Raw genomic sequence first — 19,958 nt, forward strand, 5'->3', positions numbered from 1 at the left:
TGCTCTAATTTTATTAGCTATAGAACCTTTTCTGCAGCACTTGAGAGAAGACCAAGGAATACCAGGCATCATATTTGGTAATACCACAATCAAAATAGCTGCATATGTGGATGAGAATACTGGTGGCCTCCGAAAATTCTCGCTCTGCCATATCGTCTTTAACGTGCTTGATACAAAGATTTTTTGAGATATCCAGATACACGCTTAATAAAGATAAAACTGAAGTTAAACTTCTTAACAACCAAGGCAACAAAGAAATAATCGGAACTCTGGGTTGGCGTGGCAAACAGGCTGCATTAAATATTTAGCATTAGAATTTATCAATTATCTTATCACCCCCTAACTGGCCAAACACAGAGGGGATTAGGCCTTTCCAACTTCAGAAATCACCAAACAGCCTACCTCGGTATAAAGTGATTCAAATTGTTTGCTGATAACTTTGAATACCAACCGATATGGGTGAAAGTGGAGAAATCACTCCTAAATAACATCCCTCTCCCAGCAATCTTAACAGTGCACACCTCCCAACTCCTGCCCTATAAGTACATTGTTCAGAATACCAAAAAAGCTCTCCTGCGATTGTTATTCACAGGTCATACTATGCAACTCCAACATGGCTTCCATATAGTATAATTCAAAATTGATGGTCAACTAACATATTGGCAAAACTGGTCAAACAAGGGCATCAATCTGATAAAAGATACCTATGAGGGCAATCTACCATGGCCCTTTTCTACTTTGCAAACTCAGTTCAGCTTAGATAAGTTCTTGAAACTGAAAATACAGATCGCAAAACACCTAGTACAACCTGTTAGCCCCTCTCTACCTTCTATGATAGGACAACTGCTTAAATCTTGACATACATGGCCTAAAATAGTTAACAGTCTTCCAAATCCTCATAAGGCCCACACTTGTAATCAACTAAAATGAGAAACGGAACAAAATACCACAAATATTGGCTTTGTTTGCAGACATATACATAGGATTCCTATTATAAACAAGATCTCACCTTAGCTTTCCCAAGCAAAATATATGATTATTAACTGAGCACAGTCCTGGAACTGCAACCTTCATGAGGGAGGTTTGGCCCACATGGTATTCTACTGCCCGATCACACAAACCTTACTGAGACGAGATCTTCGATTTACTTAAAACCCACTTTCAACATTGAAACCACAAGAGAATTCTCCTATATACTCTTTTTAAAAGTTATCTTAAGTACCGCAGTACTCCCTAGGAAGTACTTGTGTATTCCGTAATTTTTTAAAGTATATATAGAAACTTATAAATATTTTTCCCTATCTATTACCACTTTATTAAAGTGATAATAGGTAGGGGAAACCTATATCGAAGGGCGGTAACGCAGCCTAAGTGTATGTAAAAGCAACATGACCACGTTTAACTTTTGTAAAGGCAGTCATTAGTCAATCAGATAATGCCTTTTCATTGCTATGTACTATGGTACATCGTGAAAACTTTGCCAAAGTACAGCAACAACAGATATCATTACGTTGAACACAAAGTATATGGAAAAATGCAATAGTGCCCAAGCGTGTTTTGGGATCCCCCTGTTATCTTTGCTCCCTCTGAACCAGTCACCGTGAAATCTTCCATCCTCCAGCAATGTAGAAAAAGCAGTAGGTCTGAATGTTTGGTGTGAAATTTGTCAAATGGGTGCAAAGTCATTTCATGGTAAAAAAATACCAGGAATTCCTATCTCTGGTAACCCTAACTAAAACGACGGAGAGGCTACTTCCACTCTGTAATTAATATCCATCCATCCATCTGTCTGTCTGTCCGTCTGTCTACACTTATTTAACGTTTTCATTTATGTGCAAAATAACGATGGACTTGGATGCGGCCCAGTGTAATTACTAGTGGCTGAGATGAATTCAAGAATTCCATTCATCAATGTTTTCTGTTCTTCAGTATGAGGTCTAAAGAGGGACGAATATGTTTTGACGTGGGTCCTGTGCACACAGGGCTATTGGCACCAAGCTATACATTTATTTAAATTACCCTCTAGGATCATCACTGAGCTATACAAAGCCCTCCACAACGTCAGACCTGCCTACTTACGCTACCACCTCAACTTCCCCAACCCACCAGAAAACTGTGCTCAGCCACACTCCACCTTGTGAAATACCCCACATCTGCAGGAGCACATCAGGAGGGCACTACTCCTAAATCACTGCCAGACTTTGGAATGACCTTCTATACCACATCAGGACCTCCCCCATCCCTTCTTGAGTTCCCCAAGAACCTGCAGCTATGGCTACTCAGCTAGGAGCCCAATTGGCCTACTCATTTGTTCCAGCACCTGGATATCCCTCTGGTGATAAGTGCACTATACAAATCCTCACAACAGAACATACCAGCTGATGAGCCCTAATAAGGGCAAAAACGATCCTTGGATGCTTGTCTTCTGCTTTAAATAGGACCTCGCCTGGTAGTTCGGGCTGAACTGTTCCCGGACAGGGTCGACACTGACTTGCATATGGCTGGGTCCTAACTGAAGTGGCATAGTGCGTAAAATAACAATGGACTGTGATGCAGTCGCAAGTAATTTCCATTGACTGAGATTAATTCAAGCATTCCAAGCTCACTTTTTAGGTTGAGCCTAGCATTGCAGCGCATGGGCTGCTCGCTTTGCGAGGCATATTGTAGTAGGGACCGATGTGGAAGTGCAGTGGAAACCCTGCCCATATTTTTTATTGGCTGGCATCATCGTCCATGGTAAATGCTGGCTTCCGATTGATAATGAGGCTTCTTAGTCCCTCCTTGCTAAAGCCCTGTCTCCTTTTGTGACCGCCCATCCGGACTGGATCTTTTACTTGGGGCGTTAAACGGTCTCCTACATAAGTCGGTAAGCATTATGTTTTTTCAGTCAGTCGGCTTTCGTTGCCATCCACTCTTGTTACCTCGTTTTCTCTCTCTCTGCTGTTCTGTTTCTGGGCACCTGCCTTTTTCTGCCCAAGTGCCTACTTTTCATGGACTGTCTCTCGCGCCTCTAATCGGTCTCTCTGATGGCGGGGCTGACATCTCACTTCAGGGGGAGAACTGCACGCCGCCCTGTGAGAGCTCTTTTATGCTTGTTTGAATCTTAAGACTGGTTCAATGTTTTACCGTTCACACTACGGATATTTCGTACTTCCTTCTATTGCACTTTAAATGAAGTAACTACTGAAACTTCATGAGCAATTGTCTTAATGTTCAACACCAGTGACAGAGTGTATAAACACTGATGCGATTTGAAGACGCGGGCGTCAGGGTTGCGTCTTCTTTCGAAGCTGGCCATCCCTGCTTCTACCAAGAGGTGTCTGGTAAAGTGTGGTATAAACGGGCATGTGCTGCATCGTCCGGTGCAGCTAGGTATTTCAAGCACCCTCGTGTTTCACAGCCACTAATCCACTTTTAAAGACAGCAGCCTCTAGGCGCTGGTTTCGTGACAGAAGTGGAAATAAGTTAATGAAAGTCTGTAGAAGAAAACAGCGTTAACTGTCTCTTAAATGCAAGTTATTAAAGGTGTGTTAAAAAAACCTATGTGAATCTTCAGGTGGCTTTTAAGTGTGGCAGGGCCCCATTTTAACACACGGACGGTGGCCTGGGGAGGCATGGGACAGCTGTAAAGAGCTCCGGACCTGCTTGTCCTTAGTAATGCAGCGCTTACTGCTGTTGCAGGAGAGACAATTCTTATCACTCGTTTTTAAAAGTTATTAGATGTTGAAGCTAAAAAGATAGCCTATGTTTACATCATTGTCTCCCACAGTGAGGAATGTGAGATAAACATTCCATACGCCTTTCATTTGTGGAGGACTGTAATGTGCAACAATTTTCCTCTTTCACACCACACTTCTTCCTGTTTAACCTGCGTAGCATCTCTGGTCGTCTATTAATACTGATGCAGCTACCACGGTCTCTCACTCCTTCCCGATACCGAGGCAGCTCAAGCCTGGTGTAGGCCAAGATGGTGGGAGGAAGATAATGAGGCTGCACGAGGACACATGGAAGATTTGGAATTCATTTATTTTACAGAATAAGGAACTCAGATATTCACTCTATTCCTTATATACCACCATACATTACAAGGTGCAAAGAGGAGATGGGAGGCTGAACAATTTAGTAACCTCTAAACCAGGCTAAGAGGGTGTGGAAAGGAATCATAGAGAAGGAGTGCATGACAGAAAGGGAGAAAGGTCCAAAATCATTTTTCCAAGATGGCCACTGATTCAAACTCTCCAATTTTCTCAGAGATATTGGAAAAAGTGTACACTACAATAGTGGGGTGGAGTGTGACCGTTTTCATTTGGAGGGGATGGTGTTCAGGGAACTAGAGGCAAGGTGATCATCACAAAGGTGTTTGCCCAGAAGAATCTCGAACATCTAGATTCTCTCCTTGAAAATAATGTGCCCCAGATAAAAGTGAACTAGGAGAGTCCTTGTTCAACTCAAGCTGTCCGTACAGAGTTCAAGTCCCAAACAATCCCACTATAAACACAAAAAACATCTGATCCAACACACTACATTGTACTTCTCCTAAAAGGCTTAGAGTGGATTTGAAGCAGCCAAGTAATTAAGAGGAATATCACATCATGCATTCATAATCCCCTTTCTAATGGCCTTCCCATTATAAATGTGTGGAGAGCCCTCATTGGTTTATTACCCCTTGAGACCTTTGTAGTATCTTGTTCAAGCAAGCAGTAAGAATATAGATTTATATCGCCCCTTTCTAGGTCTAGCCTGGGCAGCAGGCGCTGCTCTGCGAGGCATGCTGTATTTGAGTATGAGCTTGAAGCTCCGCCCATATGTTTCATTGGCTTGTGTCATTGTCATTGTCCTTTGTGGATGCTGGCTTCTGATTCATTAATAGGCTTGTTAGTCCCTCCTTGTCTTCATTTGTAACCTCCCACGAGGACTGACCTTTTTACTTCTGTTGTTTCACGGTATGTCTTATTTAGTCTGTAAGCACTATTTTCTTCAGTACAGTTTCTCCTACTGAAGGCACGACCTGCTTTCCTGCAACATTCAGTGCGCCATGCCCGCTTTCACTTTCCAAGCAGCCCGGGACAATGGAGGCCGCTTCATCAAAGTGAAATAGATCTGGCATTTACAAGAGTTTGAGTTATTGACACTGTAAATAACAATGGGTTTTAATTATGTGTTAATTATCAAAACAGATAAATAAAAGACATTGTCATTTGCAATGCCAATAGCTTAAACTCCTTCACCTTACCATTTGGACTGGGATGTATGTCAGTACAACGCAATCCTTTAGATCGCGGTACTGGACAACGCTGCCATTACAACGCAAGTCGTTACGACGACTTGCGTTGGAGGGCGCGGATTGTGGAATATTATAATTTTATATTCCAACACCACTCCACGTAACAGTAGGGAAGGTGTTGGAATATAAAATTCCAATATTCCTTACCCAACAGCGCCATCCAGCGCAAGTCGTAGTAACGACTTGTGTTGTAATGGCAGCGTTGTTAAGGTAGTGCGGCGTAAACACTGCGTTGTAAGCGACGTTCCCCTTTGGACTGTGATGTGTAGATATTTAGCAAACTATGTCCTACACTATACAGAAAATACTTTTTCTCCTCACATTAGAAACTCTTATAGGTCTTCGAGTTTTAAGAGTGTGATGTTTTTCATTTCCATTATTGGTATGTGTTAATGCTGGTTATATGGCTCAGTAAGTCATTTATGACCTAATTATATGAAGTGAATGCCATTACTCCAAATGCAGAAAAAGCTTTAATATTCCTTCAAGGTTTAGTTAATGGAGTAATATTTAGGTATGCAATACGAGCACCTTCATCACCATAAACCATCAAACCCTGCATTAGCATGTGCTGGGTAGACACTTTACTTTGAAGAGTACTTTAGCTTTCTCTTGACTAGTTTATTAAAGGACCTATTTCACTCCTCAAATTTAGAGTGACTAAGATGTACCACTCTCCAGGTATGGATGCCAAAGCAGTTTCACGTTTACAATTATATTTGTTATTGTTCATATTTATTTAGCTCATAGATTTAGAAAAAAAAATATTCTTTATGATTTGATAGATTTAGAGTGACCCAGTCAACAGGTGTTTCACTCAACTGACTAATTGCCCAAGTGTAGCACGTCTGCTGATTCACCTGAAATTTGCCAAATCATTAACTATCTTTTTTTATTTTGGCAATCAACTAAATACAACAAAAATGCAATCAATTTGGAACCTCAGAGTATCTTTGAGATCTGTCCTTTGAGCCTCATTGGTGAGCGCTACAGGTTCTTTCCCTCTTTGCATCAGTCTGACCAACTGTAGAGGGGGGGATAGTGACCAGAGGGCCCTACAGCACCCCATTCTATTTTGGTTACACCTATGTATTTCAGGTAGTTCGCCCAATAAGTTTGACTAGAAACCTTTTTAGCAGCCAGTTTAAACATGGAGATTGGTGAATTGCATTTGAGAATAATCACACCCTTGTTTAGAAGTTTGAGTACCCCGAAGATATTTGATATTTATTGGGATTTATATAGCGCAACTATCGCTCCGGAAGGAGCATCTTGGCGCTGAGCATACAGAAGAACCAGCTTGGTGAAGCATAGATCAGATGGCTGCGAGAACCGATAGATCAGGCTCAATCAATCAATCAATCAAAGACATTTATAGAGCGCACTACTTACCCGTAGGGTCTCAAGGCGCTGGGGGGGGGGGGGGGGGGGGAGGGGGGTGGGTGCCGTTACTGCTCGAACAGCCAGGTCTTCAACTTCTTCCTGAAGGAGAGGTGGTCTTGGGTCAGGCGCAGGTCGGGAGGGAGGGAGTTCCAGGTCTTGGCGGCCAGGTAGGAGAAGGACCTTCCTCCTGTTGTCGCTCTTCGGATGCGGGGGACGGCGGCGAGGGCGTGGTTGGCTGATCGGAGGTGGCGTTTGGGAGCGTAGAAGTTGATTCGGTTGTTGAGGTAGCTCGGGCCTTGGTCGTGTAGGGCTTTGTGTGCGTGGGTGAGGAGGCGGAAGGTGATTCTTTTGTTGACGGGGAGCCAATGCAGGTCTCTCAGATGTCCGGAGATGTGGCTGGTTCGTGGGATGTCGAGGATGAGTCTGGCTGAGGCGTTCTGGATCCGCTGGAGTCTCTTCTGGAGCTTGGCGGTGGTACCGGCGTAGAGGGTGTTGCCGTAGTCCAGTCGACTGGTGACGAGGGCCTGCGTGACGGTCTTCCTGGTCTCGGTGGGGATCCACCAGAAGATCTTCCGTAGCATGCGCAGGATGTTGAAGCACGCCGAGGAGACGGTGTTGACTTGCCTGGTCATGGAGAGGGAGGAGTCCAGGATGAAGCCCAGGTTGCGTGCGTGGTCTGTCGGTTTGGGTGCGGTGTCCAGGGCGGGGGGCCACCAGGAGTCGTCCCAGGCGGAGGGCGAGGAGCCCAGGATGAGGACCTCAGTCTTGTCTGAGTTCAGTTTCAGGCGGCTGGTCGTCATCCACTCGGCTACCTCTTTCATCCCTTCGTGCAGATTGGCTCTGGCGGCGGCGGGGTCGTTGGTCAGGGAGAGGATCAGCTGGGTGTCGTCGGCGTAGATTATGTTGAGGTTGTGTTGGCGTGCGATGGCCGCGAGGGGGCTCATGTAGACGTTGAAGAGGGTGGGGCTCAGCGAGGATCCTTGAGGGACGCCGCAGATGACTTCGGTGGCCTCTGACTTGTACGGTGGTAGGCGGACTCTCTGTGTTCTTCCGTCGAGGAAGGAGATGATCCATTCCAGAGCCTTCTCCTGGATTCCGACGTTGCTGAGGCGCTGCACTAGGGTGCGGTGGCAGACAGTGTCGAATGCCGCGGAGAGGTCTAGAAGGATGAGGGCCGCTGTTTCACCGTTGTCCATCAGGGCTCGGATGTCATCGGTGGCGGCGATGAGGGCGGTCTCGGTGCTGTGGTTGGCTCGGAAGCCAGACTGTGAGGGGTCGAGGGATCCATTTGTCTCAAGGAAGGCGGCCAGCTGCTTGTTGACGGTCTTCTCGATGACTTTGGCTGGAAACTGGAGGAGCGAGATGGGGCGGTAATTCTTGAGTTCGGTGGGGTCCGCTGTGGGTTTCTTGAGTATTGCGCTGAGTTCGGCGTGCTTCCAGCTCTCAGGGAAGGTGGCGGTCTCGAAGGATGTGTTGATGATGTCTCGCAGGTGGGGTGCGATGACGACGTCGGCCTTGTTGAAGACGTGGTGAGGGCAGGGGTCGGTCGGAGATCCGGAGTGGACGGAGTTCATCGTGCGGACGGTGTCTTCGGTGTTGATCGGAGTCCAGGAGCGGAGGGTGGTGGTGGGGGGTGGTGGTTCGGTCGTGGTGTGCGTTGGATGGTTGTTGAAGCTGTTGTGTATGTCCGCGATCTTGTTGTGGAAGTATGAGGCGAGGGAGTTGCAGAGGTCTTGCGATGGGGTGATGTCGTTGTTTCCTGCGCTGGGGTTGGATAGCTCTTTCACGATGTTGAAGAGTTCCTTGCAGTTGTGTGCGTTGTTGTCCAGCCGGTCCTTGAATGCAGTTTTCTTGGCGGCGCGGATCAGTTGGTGGTGCTTCCGGGTGGCAAGCTTGAAGGTGGTCATGTTGTCCGGTGTTGGTTCCCTTTTCCAGACTTTCTCGAGGGCTCGGCAGTTCTTCTTGGAGCTCTTGAGTTCGTCGGTGAACCATGGGGCTTTCTTGCAGCCGGGTCTGCTGGGCGGGGTCCTCAGCGGGGCGAGCTCGTCTGCGCAGTTGCTGATCCACTTTGTGAGGTTGTCGGCGGCCTGGCTGGGGTTCGCTGAGCTGGCAGGAGGGTGCTGGCTCAAGGAGGTGGCGAGCTGGTCGGCCGTGATCTTGTTCCAGCTTCTGCGGGCAGCCTGTTGCTGGTGGTGGTGGGTCGTTGTTCTTTTGAAGGTGAAGTGGACACAGCTGTGGTCCGTCCATTGAAGTTCTGTGGCGTGGCTGAAGGCGATGTCTGTGCTGGATGAGAAGACTGCGTCGAGTGTGTGTCCGGCGAGGTGGGTGGGGGTGGACACCAGCTGCTTGAGTCCAAGGTTGGCGAGGTTGTCGAGCAGGGTGCTGGTGTTGCGGTCGTTGTTGTTCTCCAGGTGGAAGTTGAGGTCCCCCAGGAGGATGTAGTCAGCGGAGGGGAGGGCATGCGGGCTGACGAAGTCGTCGATGTCCTCGCTGAATTGGGTGCGTGGTCCCGGAGGTCGGTAGATCAGGGGGCCTCTGAGGGTGGTCTTCGGGTCGGTGTGGATCTGGAAATGCAGGTGTTCGGCGGTGGTAAGGGTGTTTTCGGTGCTGGTCGTGATACGGATGGTGTTCCTGTGGATGATGGCGATGCCTCCTCCCATCTGGTTGGCGGTGCGATCCCTCCGGGTGATCTTGTAGCCCTCTGGGATGGCGATGGCGATGTCGGGTGCTGAAGAGGCGTTCATCCAGGTCTCCGTGAGGAAGGCAACATCAGGGGCTGTGGTGTCGAGGAGGTTCCAGAGTTCGATGGGAATATCCAGGTCTTCAGGAGTTTCCTGAAAAGGCTTTCTGTGGGAGCGTGCCTGAGGTTAAAGGGGAGACCGTTCCGTGCCTTAGCCGCTAGGAATGAAAAGGTTTTTCCACCTTTCGTTTTTAGCTTGATTCTGGGAACACTAACCAGATTGGCTCCTGATGACCTCAAATCGCGCGATGGAGTGTAGCGCAAAAAGCGCTTAGCCAGGTAAAAAGGGCCTGTATTCCTAGTGGCTTTGAAAACCGTGACAAGGAGTTTGAAGAGAATTCTTTTGTGGAGGGGCAGCCAATGAAGAGTGTTAAGGGCTGCCGAGGCCGAGGACCTTCTTGGAAGTTTGAGTACGAGTCTAGCCGCCGCGTGTTGGACGCTTTGCAGTTTCTTAAGGGTAGACTTCTTTATTCCTGCCAAGAGGCCATTACAATAATCCAGCCGGGAAAGGATTAGAGCCACCGCAACTGATTTCCTGGCTGAGATGGGAAGAAAGTCAAAGAATTTCTTCAGCTGTCTGATGAGACTGAAACAGCACCCCGCAGTGATGCGCACATGATCGTCAAAACTAAGAGACAAATCAAATTGGACACCCAGATTGCGGGCCGAGGAAACCGCACTCGGCGGAGCATCAGAGTTTTGGGGCCACCAATCTTTTGGGGAAAAAAGGATGTCTTTACCTAAGGGTATGATTTCCGTTTTGGCACTATTGCACTTGAGATGGTTATTGTTAAGCCGAGAAAAGACTTGGGAGAGGCAATTCTGAAATCTGAGGGCGGCATCGGAGTGTTTTGTATCTATGGTGACGACAAGGTGGGTGTCGTCAGCATAAGATGTTACGAGGATACCGTGGGATTCAATCAATGTGAGAAGGGGGGCCATATAGATATTAAAAAAGAGTGGGCTCAGTATGGACCCCTGGGGCACACCTGATGTAGTGGGTCTTTCGCCAGAGAGGAAGGGGCCTAGTGAAACTGTTTGAGATCTGTTGGATAGGAATGATGTTATCCATGTTAATGCAGTGCCCGTTACACCGATCTCGCGCATTCTGTTAATAAGGATGGCATGTGAGATGGTGTCGAATGCTGCGGTTAGGTCGAGCAGGATGAGTACAGCTTGTCTCCCCTCATCCTGCAGGAACTTAATGGTGTCCGATAGCTCAATCAATGCAGTTTCAGTGGAATGGCCAGGGCGGAAACCTGATTGCTATGGGTGCAGGATATGATTGTTTTCCACAAAGGCTTTTAACTCCTCGTGTACTAGTTGCTCTGTAATTTTGCCTAGTGCCGGAAGTAAGGAGATAGGGCGCATATTGGATAGGTCTGTCGGGGATTTGTTTTGTTTTTTCATTAGGGGCTTGACAATGGCCTTCTTCCATTCAGCGGGGACAATGCCTGAGCTAAGGGATTCATTGACAATGGTATTGATTGAGGGGTTGACGGCCTCGATGAGATGGTGGAGGATAATCGGGGGGGCAGGAGTCCGTGGGGGCTCCCGATCTACAGGTCATGATAGCCTTCTGTGTTTGAAACAGGGAAACTGTTGAGAAGTTACCCAAAGAGGGTAAATTGGTGACGGCATCTTGTGTGGGGATTGAGGGGGGGGAAAGTCCTTATGAATGTTATGGATTTTCTCGATGAAAAAGTCAGCTATTTGATCGCAAAGGGTTTGGGATGGAGGGATTTCAAGTGCAAGGGCCTTGGGGTGGGTGAAAGACTTGACTATATTAAAAATAGTGTTCGAGGCATGTGGGCTGCTAAATTCATATCTTAGCATTAGATCGCCACCTAGTGTTGGGTCCGGATGATCGCACATTGTTGTCCTGGAAGAGTCTTCGAAGTATCCTGAGATGGGTGGCTCCTCCCCTGGACTACAGTGCGCATGGGCATCGGCTCCATCCCCAGATTGTTTTTTTCCGCCATTGGGTTCGGATGCGGTCTCGACGTCTCTCCGTCGGAACCGAATAAACATCTAATTTAACGGCCAAAAGGCTTTGGGTTCTTTACGTCGGTATTGTTTGCGTACGGTCTCGAGTTCTTCCGTCTCTCGGAGCCGGAATCAGCGGAGTTTTTACTACTCTTCGGACATCGAGGCCTTCTCATCGCGACTCGACACTAAGTTCCCAACATGGAGCGGAGCCCGTTTAAACTCTGTCCGCTCTGTGGGTCCAAGTACCCACATATAGACGTGCACCCGGTCTGTAATAAATGCCTTTCGCCAGACCATGACGAAGGAAGTTGCAGGGCCTGTGCGAGTTTCAGGTCGAAGAAAACTCTCACGATTCGGCGCGCGGTGCGCCTCGTGGCCAAACAGGCGGCCCCGGATCCAGAGAACATATTCGACGACCAAGAAGAGGAGGACCAGAGCCATCATCTTCAAATCTCCCCGCCTGAGACGGAGGTCGAGGCTGATCCGGAATATGACGACGACGGAGTCGTGGGTCAAGGCCTTGAATACGTCGACGAGGTAGGGGACGACGATATGGTTTATGGGGCCGCGGAAGATAGCTCAGGGGACGAGCTATGCCCCGAAGTTGGCGGACATCTGGAGAGGGTCGCGGGATCGCCTGTCGGCCTTACCCAAGACCCTGCAGCGCAAGCCACGGCCCCGCCTGCTGGCCCGGCCACGGACATACTTGCTGCGCCGAGGGTTTCGAAACCGAAACTGAAAGCAACGGTCTCGACTGCACCTAAAATGGCCGACCCGAAACCGAAACCGAAAGTAAAGGACTCAATCGTCCCTAAGATGGCGGTCGCAACGGCAAAAACAATAAAACCGGCGGCCTCATCGACTCCGTCGACCTCCGGTCCGCAGAAGCCGAAGAAACACGGCGATTCCGCAGGGTCGAAATCGGCGCCGGAGGAGAGATCCTCTAAGAAGGGCGGCACGCACAAGACAAGCGCGCCGGCGCAAGCAAAGCCAGCCAAGGCAACAGACACAGCCCCGGCTCCAACGGGGGCATCTGCGCATCGCTCCAAGGACTCGGGGTCGGCGCCGTCCATCCCTCCAAAAGACCAACGGACCGTCGCATCCGAAGGCAAAGCCACCTCGTCGGTGCCAAAGACATCGGTCACCGACGCATCTCTCGTGGCTGCTTCACTGCAAAGGATTAAGGAGAAGGCTTTCTCTTCGTCGACGCCAACGCCATCGACGCAGAAGGCGGCTGACGTCCCGGTCAAGCCCGCAAGTAAACTTCTCTTCCTTCTACCGCCAAAAGTGGCGCCGAAGGCCTTCTCATCAAAATCGACGCCAAAGAAGTCGGAATCTTCTACGGCAGGGGCATCTTCGGGTCAAGTGCTCGACCCAGAAGAGGATTCGGAGTGTTTCATAGACGCGGACACGGGGAAGTTAACCCTTTACAAAAGGAAGATTACTTCGCAGCCGGTGGAATCCTATGTCATCCCCCTAAAGAAGAAGAAGTTTCCACAGGACGCCTCAGGCCTCATGGAACCTATCCAGACTCCTCTGGGAAGGAGCCCAACACCGTCTCCAGGCCACTCGGACAGTGAGGGCTATGGTGAAGATGAACAATACACGTTCCCGGCAAATGAACCTGATGCACAGCCAGATTCTTATTATGTCATGGGGGACCAAGGCACCCAAGATGTGGGACAAGACCCACAGACTTTCAGTACACGTGCATCCCCTACAGAGGATTCTGCAGGTTTTCATGCACTCATAGAAAGGGCAGCTGCTAATCATGATGTGGACATGCATGCTGACCCAGTTGAGGAAGACTTTCTATTCGACACCTTTTCAGTTTCGGAAAGAACCGTAAAGACCCTGCCTATGCTCAAAGGGGTCCTCAAGCATGCTGCGGACATCTTTAAAGAGCCTACCAGGGCGAGGGTGGTCAACCCACGTATTGAAAAGAAGTACAGACCAGCGCCTGCAGACCCTGCGTACATTCGAGGACAGTTGCCGCTTGACTCCCTGGTGGTGGCAAACGCACGCAAGAGGGCCAACTCCCAAACAACGGGTGAAGCTCCTCCCCCGGATAAGGAGTCCAAAGTGCTAGAGGCAGGAGGCAAGAGAGTGGCTGCACAGGCTGCCAATTTCTGGCGTATTGCAAATACACAGGCACTACTGGCACGCTATGATAGATCACATTACGACACACTAGAGCAGATTGTGGAACACCTGCCTCCGCAGTTTCAAGAGGGCACCAAAATGATTATACAAGAAGGACAACTGATCTCCAACGCGGCCATAAAGTGTGCACTTGATGCCGCGGACACAGCCGCTAGGGCCATTAACACCAGTGTCATGCTCAGAAGACAGGCTTGGCTCCGCATATCGGGGTTCAAACCTGACATTCAAACAACCATACTTAATCAACCAGTCAATCCGGATAGACTGTTTGGTCCAGATGTTAACACCACCCTGGAAAAAATTAAAAAGGACACTGAAACTGCTAAATCTATGGGGGCCCTACAATCACAGCAGTTTCGTGGCAATAATTTTCGTCGCTCAGGTGCCCGTGGAGTCACCAGAGGACAGTTGGGTCAACAATCACAGTTCCCTAGAGGTGGAGCACAGTCCTCGTACCCCAAACAAAACAAGAGGGGCTACAGGGGAAACAGCAACAAAGGACGTGGCAAAGGAGGCAACAATCCACGCTCCTCTGCCCCAAGCAACCAGTGACTCTCTGTCACTGCCCCCCGACCATTTAACACCTGTCGGGGGGAGAATACAGCAGTTCCTGCCCGTCTGGATCAACATCACCACAGACAGGTGGGTGCGACAGCTTATCCAGTACGGTTATTGTCTAGAGTTAAAGTCCACTCCACCCAACATTCCACCAAGGCAAAGACCTATGTCCGCAGAGCACTTGCACTTATTGCAGCAGGAAGTGTTGGTGATGCTGCCAAAAGGGGCAATAGAGCTCGTGCCAGTGGGGGAGGAAGGAACAGGGGTTTATTCCCTGTACTTCCTCATTCCAAAGAAGGACGGATCTCTCAGACCAATTCTGGATCTCCGTCCCCTCAATCTGTACATACTGTCAGAGCATTTCCACATGCTTACACTGCAACAGATCCTTCCTATGTTAAACAAAGGAGACTTCTTAGCAACCTTAGATCTCAAGGATGCTTATTTCCACATTCCGCTACATCCGTCCCACAGAAAGTACCTCAGGTTCACTATCCAGGGCACGCATTATCAGTTCAAAGTCCTACCCTTCGGAGTCACAACTGCCCCAAGGGTGTTTACCAAGTGTCTGGCGACAGTAGCAGCGCACCTCAGGAGGCAGAACATCCATGTCTACCCCTACCTCGACGACTGGCTCGTTCAAGCCAGGTCGGAACGGCAGTGCGCCGCGGACATGTCGACTACCATTCACCTCCTTCACGACCTGGGTTTCTCGTTGAATTACCCAAAGTCACACCTTCAGCCGGCACATGTCCGGCAGTTTCTGGGTGCGACGATCAATACCCTGACGGCCAAGGCGCAACCAAACCAGGTCAGGATAGACGGCATACAGTCTTTAATCCAGAAGTTCAGACCGGGACACTCACTTCCAGCCAGAGTGTTCATGCAGTTGATAGGCATGATGGCCTCCTGCATCTTCATAGTCCCTCACGCACGGTTGCATATGCGCCCGCTCCAGGAGTGCTTAGCAAATCAGTGGACACAGGCTCAGGGACAATTAACAGACCTAGTGTTGGTTACCAGTCGGGCATACAACTCTCTGCATTGGTGGACTCCACACAACCTTTGCAAGGGCCGACTGTTCCAGGAGCCAGTGCCACAGGTTATCCTGACAACGGACGCATCTCTCCAGGGATGGGGAGCTCATCTGCTCACTTACACGGTGCAGGGACTATGGACGACGCAGCAGCAGAAGATGCACATCAACTATCTAGAACTGATGGCGATCTTCATGGCACTCAAGTCCTTCATTGTACATCTGTGCAACAAGGTGGTGTTAGTCCGGACGGACAACATGACCGCGATGTACTACATCCAGAAGCAGGGAGGCACCCACTCACCACAGCTGTCTCACCTGGCTCAGAGCATGTGGAAGTGGGCCATTCAGAGGAACATCTTCCTCATGGCAGAACACCTCCCAGGGAAGGACAATCAGATGGCGGATCTGCTCAGCAGATACAGTCATCAAATGCACGAGTGGGAGATACATCCATCGGTACTCCAGCCGTACTTCCAAAGGTGGGGTCGTCCAGACATAGACCTGTTCGCCACAAGGGAGAACGCAAAATGCCAAAGCTTCGCCGCCAGGTTCCCACACCCCCAATCGCAGGGCAATGCGATATGGATGAACTGGTCAGGCAAATTTGCTTACGCTTTTCCCCCGACACCTCTGATACCACTGGTGGCGAGAAAACTAAGGCAACACTCGATGACACTCATCCTAGTTGCTCCAACGTGGGCGCGCCAAGCCTGGTACACCACGTTCCTCGAACTCTCAGTGGTGCCGCATCAAAGACTGCGCCTCACGCCCAGACTTCTGACGCAGAACCATGGAGAAATTCAGCATCCAGATCCGCAACAGCTCAACCTAGCGATCTGGCTCCTGAAGTCTTAGAGTTTGGATACCTCAACCTACCTCCTGAATGCATGAACATCATCAAGGAGGCGAGGAAGCCGTCAACCAAGGCATGCTATGCCGCAAAATGGAAACGTTTTGTCATTTACTGTGCAGACAATGACATAAACCCGCTAGATGCATCTATCCCTAACATCATTTGCTATCTGTTACACCTTTATAAGTGCAAGCTAGCGTTCACTTCTATTCGGATACATCTATCCGCCATCGCAGCTTACCTTCAAAATAGGCAGCACCTCTCGGTCTTCAGGGTGCCTGCCATTAAAGCGTTTCTTGAAGGTCTGAAACGAGTCATTCCCCCAAGAACACCGCCAGCTCCGGTGTGGAACCTCAATGTGGTCCTCACCAGACTGATGGGACCGCCATTTGAGCCACTGCACTCGTGTGAACTGCAATTCCTGACGTGGAAAGTAGCTTTCCTAATTGCTATTACGTCACTGAGGCGTGTTAGTGAGCTACAAGCGCTCACAATCCAAGAGCCATTCATTTAGATTCATCCAAATAGGGTAGTACTACGTACTAACCCCAAATTCCTTCCAAAGGTGGTGTCACATTTTCATCTCAACCAAACTATCGACTTGCCGGCATTCTTCCAGAACCCACAAACAGTGGCGGAAAGAATGCTCCATACGTTAGACGTACGGAGGGCGTTGATGTACTACATAGACAGGACACAACACTTTAGGAAAACAAAACAACTTTTTGTTGCCTTCTCACCACAACACAAAGGCAACCCGATTTCCAAAGCAGGAATAGCCAGATGGATTGTTAAGTGCATTCAAATCTGTTATCAAAAAGCAAAGCGCACTTTAACAATACCCCCAAGGGCGCACTCCACACGCAAATTGGGGGCATCCATGGCTTTCCTAGGAAACATTCCTTTAGAGGACATTTGCAGAGCAGCCACGTGGATTACACCACATACCTTTACAAAACACTACTGTGTTGATGTACATTCCAAACAGCAAGCGGCTGTAGGACAGGCTGTTCTCAAGACACTTTTTCAGGTTTCTGCAGCTGGCACGGGCAACCGCCGCTGATGGAGGGACTGCTATGTATTCTATGCTAAGATATGAATTTAGCAGCCCACATGCCTCGAACTGAATATGCTACTTACCAGTATGCATCTGTTCTTGGCATGTAGGGCTGCTAACATTCATATCGCCCACCCTCCTCCCCGGTGCCTGTCGCAGCTGCAGATATACTATTGTATTCAATCATTAACATGGACATCCTTTACACTTTTCACTCCATCCTCTGCCACAATGGCGAAAAACAATCTGGGGATGGAGCCGATGCCCATGCGCACTGTAGTCCAGGGGAGGAGCCACCCATCTCAGGATACTTCGAAGACTCTTCCAGGACAACAATGTGCGATCATCCGGACCCAACACTAGGTGGCGATCTAATGCTAAGATATGAATGTTAGCAGCCCTACATGCCAAGAACAGATGCATACTGGTAAGTAGCATATTCAATATTGTTTCTGTTTAGCTTCCTCTATGGCTGTGGTAAAGAACTCCTTTTTAGCTTTTTTTTTATGTTGGAGAGGTATTGTTTCCTCTGCAAGATGTATAGGGTTCTCGAAGTGTGATCATAGGTTTTCCTCCACTTTCTTTCAAGGACCCTGCACAAAAAATGACTTTCGGTAAGGGCCTGAGTATACCAGGGGGCATTAGGCTTTCTTTTGCGATGGACTGATTTTTGATTGTTTGGGTTGGAATTAGCCAAGACCACTTTATCGATCCATACGTGGAAGTTTTTAGAGTCTTGCGATACGTCTCCAACGATAGTGGGAGGGGAGGCAAGAGGCTGGGGGTTCAACTTAATGCGCTCGGCCACTTTCTTCCAGTTGGTCGAGAAGGGGGTGGGGGAGCAATTAGTGTTCGGTTGCGATAAGGGTTTTGCCTTGATGGAAAAGGGGATGAAACAGTGATCAGTCCATATTTGTGGGATCAGGGGAGATACAGCTAGAGTCTCTAAATTTGTACAGATGCCATCTAGCGTGTGGCCGGCCCGGTGCGTAGGGGGTGTGACCAATTGAGAGAGGCCAAAAATATCAAGTGATTGCTGGAAGATTGAAGTGTGAGGGTCTGCGCAGGATTCAAAATGAAGATTAAAATCACCGAGGAGGGTGAAGGTAGGATAATGGGTCATAAGTGATCCAAGAGTCTCGCCAAGGGAATCCAAGAATGGCGTGGCGTTTCCGGGGGGGGGCGATAGACAAGTCCTCCTGAAAAGGAGGTGGAGGAGGTGATTTGGATCACAAAGCCTATGCCCTCACAGTCCTTGAGAAAGGCCAGATCAAATGTGTGGCACATAAAGGGTTTCTTGATGATGATAGCTATACCCCCTCCCCTACCGCAGGGTCTATCCCGTCTATGGATGGTAAAGTCGAGCTGGAGGGCGGTTGCCAAGTCAGGGTTGGACGCATCGTTTAGCCAAGTTTAGGGCATCAAGGTCGTAAGAGAGTATGAGGTCATGAGTATCTTGGCCATGACATGCTAAGGACCTGGCATTGATAAGTCCGCATTTTAAGGTGATAGACTTGTGTACTGATGGGGGGAGTGGGTTGGAGATTACACAAGTGGATCCCAGGGATGACCATCTGCAAAAGCGGCATGAAAATGGGCCCCAGAGACGATCAGTAGGGGGATGTCCCTTACAGCTATGGCCGGCCGTTATGTGGCGCAATGAGAGAAGCTCGTTAGAGTCGTACCTGATGGCTAGATGGTTTTGGGCAGCATGGCCCGCGCCCGGCGCAGTCCTGGCGCGGACGGGCGCAGACGGGCTTGGCTTAGGCGCGGCTTCGGCGCGCGACCGGCGCGCCCGCTGCGCCGTCTGGCCTGCTTGCACATTTATAGGAAGGAAGGAGGGTGGGAGGACGGCGCGACTAGAGCGCTGACCTCACCTGCCTCGCTCAAGATGGCGCCCACCGCCGCCGAATGTTGGTAGAAAACGGCTGGGCTGAAGGGAGAGGAAAAGTAGGTGTGAAGAGTGTCAGAGTACCTAAAGCACAATTCCCCTTATGCTCACAGCCCCCAAAGGTAAAAAACGGCGGTTTTAAAAGCAGTTAAAAAACGCTCCAAATATAATGCTTGTAATGCTGAGATCAAGTTGCCTAAAATCGCAATTTTCATAAGTCTTCAGCAGCTCGCAGCCCCAGTTCCCCTCACCAGGGAGAGCTTCTGAGAAATAAAGACCGGAAAAGGAAGTTAACAGAATCAAAATCATGACCAGTAAAGCACACTTTAGGAAAATCCATAGGGAAGTAATATGTATTGCAAGTCACCTGTAGCAGTTGTGAGGACCTCTGGTCCTCACAACCCGAGTGGCATTCCACACGCAGGGTCTCCTTATTGCCCACCCACTCAAAGGCAACTATTGGACACTGTAGCAAGGCAAATATTTGGGATGTGGTTAGTGCCTGTCACATTTTTGTAGTGGTAAGAACTCTCCAGTGCTTTAAATGCCTTAATGGCTGAAAATATTTCATTCAAAAGACCATATTTTGTGATATGTCATCTGAAATTTTCCCCGGTAATATCGAGCTGATTAGCAATCCTGGCTCCGTAATTCAGAGCCCCTTGTTATCATAATGTCCAAAATAGAACTACATGCTAATGATTGCACAGGTATTTTAATAAAAAAGTATTAGTAAGAACACATACACCATCTTTGATGCCAATATCACTAATTAACAAAGGGGAATCTGCTTTAGTAATTTGTGTTTAATAATTTAAAGAAAGTGCTGTTTCCTATGAAAGTAGATTTGTAATGCATATAGTCTTGTTCTCATGTGTCTTCCTCTACATAGCTTTTGAGCTCCCCTCAACCTTTTACTTGTAGTAATGTAGCTATGTTTTTAGAGCTCCTATAGGGGCTGAATTTGTCAAATAACAATATCAGTGGAATGTTTTCCACTT

At 48.8% G+C, this 19,958-nt stretch overlaps 1 protein-coding gene across 1 annotated transcript in view; it reads left to right on the forward strand.

Moving 5' to 3' along the window:
• RRP12 (ribosomal RNA processing 12 homolog) overlaps nt 1–19,958 on the forward strand; it is a 438,408-nt gene that overhangs the window by 56,694 nt on the left and 361,756 nt on the right. The window lies entirely within an intron of this gene.

Source organism: Lissotriton vulgaris, chromosome 5, assembly GCF_964263255.1.
Source record: "Lissotriton vulgaris chromosome 5, aLisVul1.2, whole genome shotgun sequence".
Taxonomy (NCBI): domain Eukaryota; kingdom Metazoa; phylum Chordata; class Amphibia; order Caudata; family Salamandridae; genus Lissotriton; species Lissotriton vulgaris.